This window comes from Ascaphus truei, chromosome 3 (assembly GCF_040206685.1).
Source record: "Ascaphus truei isolate aAscTru1 chromosome 3, aAscTru1.hap1, whole genome shotgun sequence".
Lineage (NCBI taxonomy): Eukaryota > Metazoa > Chordata > Amphibia > Anura > Ascaphidae > Ascaphus > Ascaphus truei.
Window position 1 is genome coordinate 75,121,457 of NC_134485.1, and position 10,184 is coordinate 75,131,640.

Genomic DNA, 10,184 nt, shown 5'->3' on the forward strand with positions numbered 1-10,184 from the left:
GCTGTCCAACAAGTTGTGCAACAAACTAGGGATTCCAATTGTTTGTCTCAATAGAGGAATTTAAAAACAGAAGTCGTTTTCAAGGTGGCCATTTTAACCCCTTCACTGCATGAGGGGACTGCAACATATTGCTACTGTATACAGGGAAGGTGTCAAGCAGATGGTGCCTAATCCTGACACCTAGCAGTTACTGTACTACAACTGGTACTACCACTGTTCTCTCATGTGAACAAACCGTGTTCTGGGTCTTTGGAATGCTAATAAATAAGAGAGATTAATATGGCAGACAGCACCACCACCGAATAAAAGAGATTATACCAAAAAAATATTTAAAGTGCTAAGGAAGTAGGGAATCCCTGTCAATTCCCAAATAAATATAGCATAAATCCAAATCTACCCCCCATTTATATAGAATACATGTATATCAAAATGCTTTAAACCAAAGAATGGTATATTTACTGATAGGTAAAAAATCATGCACATACAGATACACAGAAAACTGCAGACTGCACACAGAATGTCAGGGGGAAAGTATAAGCACGAAACAAAAGATGATCTGCCTGGCTAAGCACTACAGTGCAACAGATATGAATAGTATCAAAAATACTGCGGAAGGCAACACCATAGCCCAATACAGGGGAAAAACAGGGCAAAATATCAATGCATTGAAGGAAAAGACTGAAGGCAATAAATGAAGCCACAAAATCTATGCAAAAGTCAATCAGAATAAGGGGGGCAACACCAATGTTTCAAGGTGCTGAACCTTTTTTCAGGCCCATTCCTACGCATACAAAACGCAGTTCTTCCCTTAATAAGATGAAATGTCCTCCAGAGCTTCCAGCGTAATCATGCAATCTTAGATGGAGAAACTTGAAATCGAGAGAGCAGCACTCCGGGGATCACAGCAGGGAAGCAAACATACAGGGATCCCGGAGAGCTGCTCTTTCTATTTTAAGTTTCTCCATCTTAGGCTAAGGCCTGGGACATAGTAAACACTTTTGTGCTGCTGCTCGCTGTTGCTTGCTGCCGCTCGCTCTACCAGGAGCTTTTTGCTGTCCTGGCAGAGGAGACAGCAAGCGCGCTTGGGAGGCGGGTATCACTGTGTGTGTGTCACTTGTTAGCTGTCAGTGTGTGTGTGTGTGTGTCACTTTGAAGTGGTCTGTGTGTTTGTGTGTCACTGGGGAACCTGTGTGTGTATATGTGTGTGTGTGTGTGTATATTATATAATATTTAAAAAAAAAGACATGTTGTGAGAATAAATTATTAATTAACATTGTGCAACTTTGATAAATATATTCACACAAATAGACACACACACACACACACACACACACACACACACACACACACACACACACACACACACACACACATACACACACACACACACCTCTGTGCTGCCTCTACTCTGTCTGGTCTGGTGGCTCTGATATCTCAGAACACCGACACAGAAGGAAAAAAAAGGCTGCATCCCCATTGGATGGGAGCGGTCACGTGACCGCTCCTCCGCTCCCCCAAGCGGCAAAATTTCAAGCCTGCCTGTCTCTTGATTTTCTCAGCCTCCGCACGCATCAGCACACATGCGGAGGGAGAAACTATAGCCGCGCTGGTTACAGATGCAGGGGCTTTGTGCATCTGTTCAGCGCGGCTCAGCCCGCCTCAGCGACGCTGATTTTACTATATCCTAGGCCTTAGTCCATAGAGGCTGAAGCCGGGCGGAAGCGGTGCTTTCCCTGGCCTTAGAGCGCGCGCCGTCCGTGGGCGTGTCTGGGGGCGGGCCAGTGACGTCACGGAGCTGGTTCGCCCTCATTGGGCGAACCGCTCACGTGACCGGCCCTGCACTCCGGCAAGCGAAGAAACTTAACATTTGTTAAGACACAAGCTTCCGCAGGCGTGCGCGAGCCCCTGCTAAAGCCGCTCTCATTGCGGCTGCAGGGGCTCAGTGCCGAGCAGCAGCGCCCCTCAGCATGGGTCAGCGCCTAAGCGCTGACCATGCCTGAGGCCTAAGATTGCATGATTATGCTGCAAGGTACAGTATGCAGCACTACGTGCAAAATCAATGGTACCCGGGGGGGGGAGGAACGTGCAATGAGAGTACAAGACAAAAACAAAAAAAGTACCTGTAATGTCTGCAGAGCTAGATGCAAGGTAATTGTGACCAAGGAAAGAAAGTGCAAGTGGCCAAATAATAGGCGGACTGCTGCTCTGTGAATAAAATGTTGACAAGCAACAATTAGCAGGCTGGATGGGGTTTATATACCCTTAGCTAAAATGGCCTCTGACCTCATGGGAATTTCTAGTTCTTACCATTCTTGGGCCTGAACTTGAGTCCTCTGTGCTCCCCTACAGGTCTATGGCAAGTATTGTGGGAGGGAGTCTTCACACTGAGGAACAGGGAGATAAAATGATATGCCTTTGGTCACAGGAAGGCGGGCCACCGGCAGGGGGAGAGCCTGGCAATTGTCCCGAGCCTGATGGCTGCGGGGGACCCGGCCGGTGCTGGAAGTTGGACCCGACCACTGGCCGTGTTGGCTGCTAGGCCCCAGCTGCTGCCTTCGGTTTGGGCTGCTTCACCTTGGGTTGATTATTCTCCTTCCCTGCCTGTGTCGTTTGGCGAGTCCTCGCAGGTGCCCTTATTAGGATGTTTGTAATAGGCATCAGTTTCACAATCCCTGTGCAAAGGGGGGTGCATAATTTTGGGCCAATAGAACTTTGCAGTTTTCCTTTTTTGCTAAGGTAAAATGTTAAGTGCAATGTGTAATGTAAAGTATTGTGACTGATGCCCATACCACGTTGCAGTCTCTTTTGTCCCAATTTAAGGCCGGAAACACTGTATAAAGTTTAACTGCAGGGGTTTTATTTACAGGGATTAAATCATATTCCAGGCCCTTTTAAATCAAAACAACACATAAAAATAACTCCTATTCCCTTTAGGGAAAGCTAACTCACCATAGCTTTCGCCCTCACTAACTGCATGGCCAGCTAAGCTGGTTCCCAAGCCAAAACATGCCCTGGCATATGCAACCATGTAACACAGTCTCTGCATACAACGATAAAGTGTTTTTGCTTATCTGTCAGTCCTTTGGAGCAGACGTCCCTGCTTCAGCACGGTCTCTCCTCCTTTCTTCCAAGGGAACTCAGCCACACTTGAGCCCAGAGAAACTCCTCTGTAACCAGCTTCCACAGCTGGGGAGCACTTCTGTCTCCCCCTTCTCTGGGAAAAACAGTCTCTCTGTCTGGCAGCTTCCTGTGTCTTTTAAAACACTTCCTCATTCAGTCAAGGAGTCTGATCAATTCCATTAGTTAGCAGCTGCTGCTGGCTTCTCTTTGAGGAATTAACTCTCTGTGGACTGGAAAGCACACTTACTGCACTGTTCCAGCCCCTAGAGGACAGTGATGGCATCACAGTATGTACAGGTATTGATGTTAATTTGACGGTCTATTTCTTGTTCTCTATACAATAGAGAATAATGTTGATATGTACAGTTTTTTTAAGGTAAGTGTAGGCAGAAGCATCAATTCAAGTATTAATATAGTCAGTTGGTGATAATTAATTAACAGTTATCTAATTAATGACAGTTATCAAATGATTTACAGAAAGTTTGCAGACCCGGTATTATACAACCTCAGGCTTATAACAACTGTTAGCCAATAGGCTATTTTGTCACTCAACAATCTCAAAAAGTGGGGGGGGGGGGGTATTGCTATTTTTGAACGCATGCACATTACAGATACACTGGTCGTGCACAGTAAGCTAACTAGGTGGAGAAATATAGCTATTTTGTGATTAACAAACAGAGCTGAGGATGGAAGGATCCAGTGCACAGTTTCAGTATATGGCCTGTGACTGTCCTATCCACTAACATGTCATGTTGCATTTTTAAGTCTGTCAGGATTTCACTCACTGTATTGTTGTATCTAGACAGCACAGTGAAAGAGAGTACTTTACACCTCTATGCTTAGTAACTTACTCCCAAAAAGATAAAGCCTTAAAGCTGCTGTTCAAGCTCCCGTTTTTTTTTTCCTTCAATTGTTTGATTTGGGCAATCTCTGCCTGCCTAAAGAACTGCATAGCTGCCGGTCAATTCGTTCTCCGTCTATTGATCGGCAAAGTTTGCCGACATCTTTAAATATGGGGAATGTAAATGGTTGCTATAGCAACAAGCATGCTTTTAAAAATAGAATACAAGAAAATTGGTCTTTTTCAAAGTTGTTTTTTTTTAAATAGAAAATGATAAGTGTATTTTTTCTTACTACAGAATTGATTTATTAAAAAAAACACACATGCAGGATATTGCTTGAACTGCAGCTTTAATCTCTGAATTTCTCACATACTGTGCAAGATTACTGACCACAAGCAATGCTCACAGGTCTGCAGTGCTTTGTAACATTTCTGTCAAAACACTATGCAAGTTCTGTGCACCAGACGAGATAAGTTCGCTACAGTACTTGAAATTACTCTAAAGACATGGAAGCTTTATATATAAGACTTTCACTGTTATTAATGAGTCCTTTTCTTTTTTACAGCGTTTACCCCATAATGAAGATTGTTAATCAACAGAAGAGAGCTGCTAAGGCTTGTTCTTGGATGGTGAAATTGTGTACAATGTGCAAAAAAATACCACTGTAAATATAAACCACTGTGAATCAAAGTGAATTAGTCCTATAAGTGATGTAAGATGAGTATTAAATGTAATGGTTTGGCTATCACTGAACTTTTCTCCTTAAGAATACTTGGGTGCATGTCATCGGGGCCAGGTGCTTTATTTACTTTCATTTTAATCAAGCAGCCAAGCACTTCTTCCTCAGTTAACAATTCTCAGTGATGTATAAATGTGTGCTGCTACAGTATCTTCAATCCCTGTCGCTAGAGACTCTGGGCACTTTAAGAATCAGTTATTTGCTTTTGTAATAATGCAGCCTTACAATTGTATCTTGTGTTCCATGATTTGGTTAATTTTGGCTTTCAGGCTCTCTGTGCCCTGTCTATGAAGAGTAGCTCGCTCGACAGAGATGGGCTTCAACTTCATTGCATCCACCGCCCCAGGAATATTCTTAGAATATATCAACGCAATCTATTTTTTTAATTTTCTATCTTTTCTTGAAAAATATCAAATTGTAGGGTTTGTAGCTCCTGGTCTGCTGCAGATTGACCTTCAAAGACTTCTTCCATGCAGGTCTCCACATTGCGCTCACCCTGCGAGGTAAGCTCTTGCTTCAGGGCCTCCATAGATTTTTGCAGCACAATTTGAAAAGTTAATTTCATGTCTGCCATAAATCGAAACATATCTTCTCTTCATATTCTGCGTCAGAGCCTTGGCCGCCATGTGGTGACCCGCCATTTTCTCACACGAATACATCAAAAATAAAACAAAACGAAGAAACTTTATGAGAAGATATTTTTTTTTCTCTTTGGTCTTATCTTTAAGTAATTGGGTGTTGTTGCTTTAAAATTTGGCTTATGGTCTCAAAAGCTTTGAGGGACTATATCTATGGGACCAGTTCCTGCATAACGAATCTCTGCATCCATACGACCATATTATCTGGTGCTGCGCATGAGCCCATGGTTATTTTCACATTAAAATAAAATGCATTATTAGAACAGCACAACATTGCATTTTACCTTTAATCTCAGATCGTTAGGAAATTAATTTATTTTCATTTTTTTAGGAAGCTTATAATGTTTTCTTGATTTCATGCGTCATGGACATCTTTCTGGCTGCAACTTGACTTCAATAATATACAGATGGAAACCCCCCCAGCTATTACAGATTTTTGCTTTAAATTGCCATTGTGTTGGATTGCAGTGTTGGATTGCATTTAATTCTGTTGAGTCATAATTTGGCTATGTAATTCTGAAAATAAACCAAAAGCATAATCATGCTTTAAAATAAGACAAATTACCTTTTTCCTGTACACCAGTCATTAAAATATTCTTTAAATTTAAAATATAGTCCATTCTAATAATGGTGCCCCAGGAAAAGAAGATTAGTCATATGGGCGTATTTATATCATGCCATTCCTCATTAGAGTTCCCTTTGTAGAGGGTTTTCTCTCCATCCACATGTGCTTTCCCAGGCATACAGTAGTACCACAACATCATTTTTTTGCAAGCTGTTGCTCAATACCCATAGAAAACTCATAAGATTTTGAAGCAGCAATCCAAGCAATATCTTACATGTGTTTTTCTTTAAATAAATAATTTTGGAGTATTAAATTACGGTCTGTAGTATTAGATAATATTTGCTACATTTTGTTTATTGAAATTAAACTCAATGCTAATTTTAATGAGTTTTAATATACTGAGCATCCTTTGATTTCTAGGTTTTAGCTCACCTCCCCAGCAGTGCAAGATATTTGCCACACTTTCCTGTTTATGATCATTTGTTGCCAATATTCCCAGCAGTTTGAGCTGTAAACTGTAACAATAGATAATGTTAACTTAGTGATATAAGGGTATGTTGTAGCTGCTGAGTTACACTGCTTGAAACTGGAAGGCAGCCATTTAGTGAACCCTGGGAAGCAGGATCTTTGCTGATCGATCACGGGAAAATGAATCTCTTGGCAGTTTAGGTAATTTGTTTTCAATAAAGGTAATTTAAGGCTGTATGTTTTAAAACAAAACATATATATATTTTTTTTTAATTTGCCTTGTACTGCCTCTTTAAAATAACTTTCTATTTATGAATCGGCTTCAACCCCATGTGTTACTTGTAAACCAATGCGAAACCTCAAATCGCAAACTTTGCTAAAGCTGCAAAATGAAAAAAGAAGCAAAAAAAAAGGCGTTAAGAAAATAATAAAAAAAAAAAAGAAATGGCTTTAAATATACAATGAAAAGTAGTTCTAAAATGCAAAATAGGCTCAACATTTTACAGATCCAACACCCTTTGCCAACTTCTGCTGCTTGCTGTAATCATGTAGTTATATTTAGATTCCCAATGTTCTTATTATTATCATCCACTTGCAAGTGGGTCATCGGAGGCACCAGGGGATAAAGTGATTTCTTTAAGATCACAGTATCTCCAAAGACACTTGCCAAAATAAATGTAACAAAAAAAGCAAGATTTGTTGTTTGTTGCAGGGATTCTAATAGGGCCAACGTAATGGAATAGCAAGTATCATTCAAACCAATGGTATTTTTATTCACTCAACTGCGGTACTGGCCTGGTTTAATAAATAGGGCGCTAGGGGGAGATTCACTAAGCTACACTGCTGGGTATCACACCAAGCTATGAGCAGTACCTGCCATTCAAGTCAATGGCAGCTCACGCCGGATTGGTGCGTGGAATTCTCTGCATAACAGCATAGCAATGCTGACCTTATGGGCTGATTCATTCATCTCTGATTACTGGCCTTATTGGGCAATCTTTGAACGTTTTTGTGCAGAACAATAGCATTTATTAAGCAAAATGAAAATAATGATTTTTCTTGTACAGAGTGAATGTTTAAGAAAAGAAAATACAGGCTTTTTTTTACTAAGCACAGAAAATAACAAATGTAAAGGCCCAGATACATGAAACTGCGTTAAAGTGGAGTTACTATCACACCCAGTAAAAAAATAAAAATATGGGCGTTATAACTGCAAACTAAGTTGGTATTCATAAACATTGTGGTAATAATCTACCGGGTGTGATATATGAGCCAAACTTCCGAAGCGGGAAATAGCACAACCTTTAATAATGAGTTACCGGTGTTGATGCTGGTCCTGCGGGTGATAGTGATTCTTCCAGGGATGGTGATGCTGATGATGACGCGGCTGCTGCCACTGCCTCTGGCATTTCTGCTCTTCTGTTACTTAAACTTTCGATTTCTACATTTCAGTTTTTGGAAACACCCACAAGGATTGCATGGAATGAATGTATGCGGGTCACGGTTTGTTGCAGTTATCTGCGCATGCGTATCACAACACATTTGAAAGTTTTTTTTATTTTTTTACTTACTTTTCTATCAGTAGACAACAAAACCCTCTCTAAGTAAAACCCTCAATCTTCGTCATACATTTTGTGTATGTAGGGAGAGGGCGGGATAGCTCTGGTGTTTGTCAACAATGAATTAGCATTGCTTACAGAACTCATCTTTTTAATGACACAGCATGTGAGTTTGTCTAACAATATTGAGTGTTGGTGCAAACAAAGGAACGCAGTTTAATTACACAGCTGAACCCCGTTATAACGCGGTCCTCAGGGTCCACAGACAGCGTTATAATCGGGATCGCGTAAATGTTACCGCTTAAGGCAGTGATTTCCAACCTTTTTTGTTTGGAGGAACCCTTGAAGTATTTCGAAAAATCTCGGGGAACCCCTATCTGGCTGATACATTTTAGGTTCAACAGGGGTCAGTCACAACATTTCATACCTCACGAGTCACTTCTATTTCCCACCCTCTAACTGGAACCCTGGTTCGGAATCACTGGCTTAAGGACTTACCAGCATCTGCAATTCTCACCTCTCTGCAGCTCTCTCCTCTCCCTGCCGTAGACATTTGACGCAGAGGAGTTAGTGACATCACACCAATTCTGTGGCGTAGCAGGTAGAGAATTGGTCTAGCAAATGAAAGGTCCTAAGTTCGATTCCTGTATGATATGGTATAATTTATAAATTATTATTTTATATAATAATTTATCAATTATAAAATAAATAAAATAATAATTTATAAATTATACATTGTAATTATAATAAAATAATTGATAAATTATTATATTATTTTTATTTTAATTTATAATGTATAATTTCTAAATTATTATTTGAATTATTTTATAATATTCCTAATAACCTCAATTAGTATCTGAGCCCTATTCCTAATAACTTCACTTAGTAGCTGAGCCCTATTCCTAACAACCTCACTTAGTAACTGAGCCCTATTCCTAATAACCTCACTTAGTATTCCAGCGCTATTCCTAATAACCTCACTAAGTATCTGAGCCCTATACCTAATAATCTCACTTAGTATCTGAGCCCTATTCCTAATAACCTCACTTAGTATTCCAGTTCTATTCATAATAACCTCACTTAGTATCTGAGCCCTATTCCCAATAACCTCACTTAGTGTCTGAGCCCTATTCCTAATAACTTCACTTAGTACAGTATAGGGGTGTGTGTATGTGTACTTTGGAAATAACAATATAGCAATATTCATTATAATTAAAATTAAATAATTATTTTATATAATAAATGTATTTTAATTAAAATGTATAATTTATCAACTAATATTTTATTTATTTTATCATTTATAAATTATTATATAAAATAATTTATAAATTATACCATATCATACAGGAATCGAACCTTTCATATGCTATTACCAATTCTATACCTCCAAGCCACAGGGTTTGTGTGATGTCACAGGTGAAACTGGTGCAGGACTGATTATATGTGTATGTGCTTTTATCATCATATTAATTGTTAGCTCTTGCATTAAAGGATTGATCACCAAGCTGACCGCTCAAGTCATTCCATCCATGCCCCTTCAAGAAGATATGCATTAAGAATAGACAGAAACCTCTCTTGTGCAATAATACCCTCCTGATGTGATCCAACGACAAATAAATGCTTGTCAGGAGAGGGAAAGACAATTGTGAATGGATATGGAGTGTGTGAGACTCCAAGAGATTGAGGTACCGGACCAAGGGTTACATCAAGGAAATACCCTCTATTAGGAAAGGATAACGTGTTTTACAAGAATAAATTTATACATTTCTCACTTACGATTTCGAAATGTGTAAGAGAAGGGACTGATGAAGTAATATTGCTGAAATGTATATACTGTTGATATTACTGAAATGGACTGGGTCTCTAGAGAAGGATTGAAGGCGATGTTCTGTTTCCATTTTGTCTGTTCTGTTAGTGTCCATTTTGTGTGTAAGAATGTGTGTGTGTGGTGTGAAAGGAATTTGCTCACAGTAGATTTACGACTGTGCCGGAAGTAACACCCACATTCCTGGTATCAAGGAGTACCTGGTTCCTATAGAGAGCTGTTTTAATCAGGTTTTATTGATGTGTTTGTGAGTTTGCAAACACTGACACGCAATTGCGTCATGACGCCGACGCTTGACGTCTTGACGTTACCAGGAAGTAACATTAATCAGTCATGGCAGGTGTTTTCTACAGCAGTGCCGGCGGATTGGAGCAGCTGGAAGGAGGTGGGTGTTTTTTTGTGGGTGTGGACACTATTTAAAGGGTTTC

General features: G+C 40.0%; 1 long non-coding RNA gene across 2 annotated transcripts in view; it reads right to left on the reverse strand.

The window, feature by feature from the left end:
* The window catches only part of LOC142490930 (uncharacterized), a 50,525-nt gene that overhangs the window by 37,571 nt on the left and 2,770 nt on the right, over positions 1–10,184 (reverse strand). The window contains exon 2 of one of the 2 annotated variants that reach the window (XR_012800155.1): positions 7,692–7,813. The exons of the other annotated variant lie outside the window; for it this stretch is intronic. This is a non-coding gene — a long non-coding RNA (uncharacterized LOC142490930). The remainder of the gene's footprint in view (positions 1–7,691; positions 7,814–10,184) is intronic. 2 annotated transcript variants of the gene reach the window in all.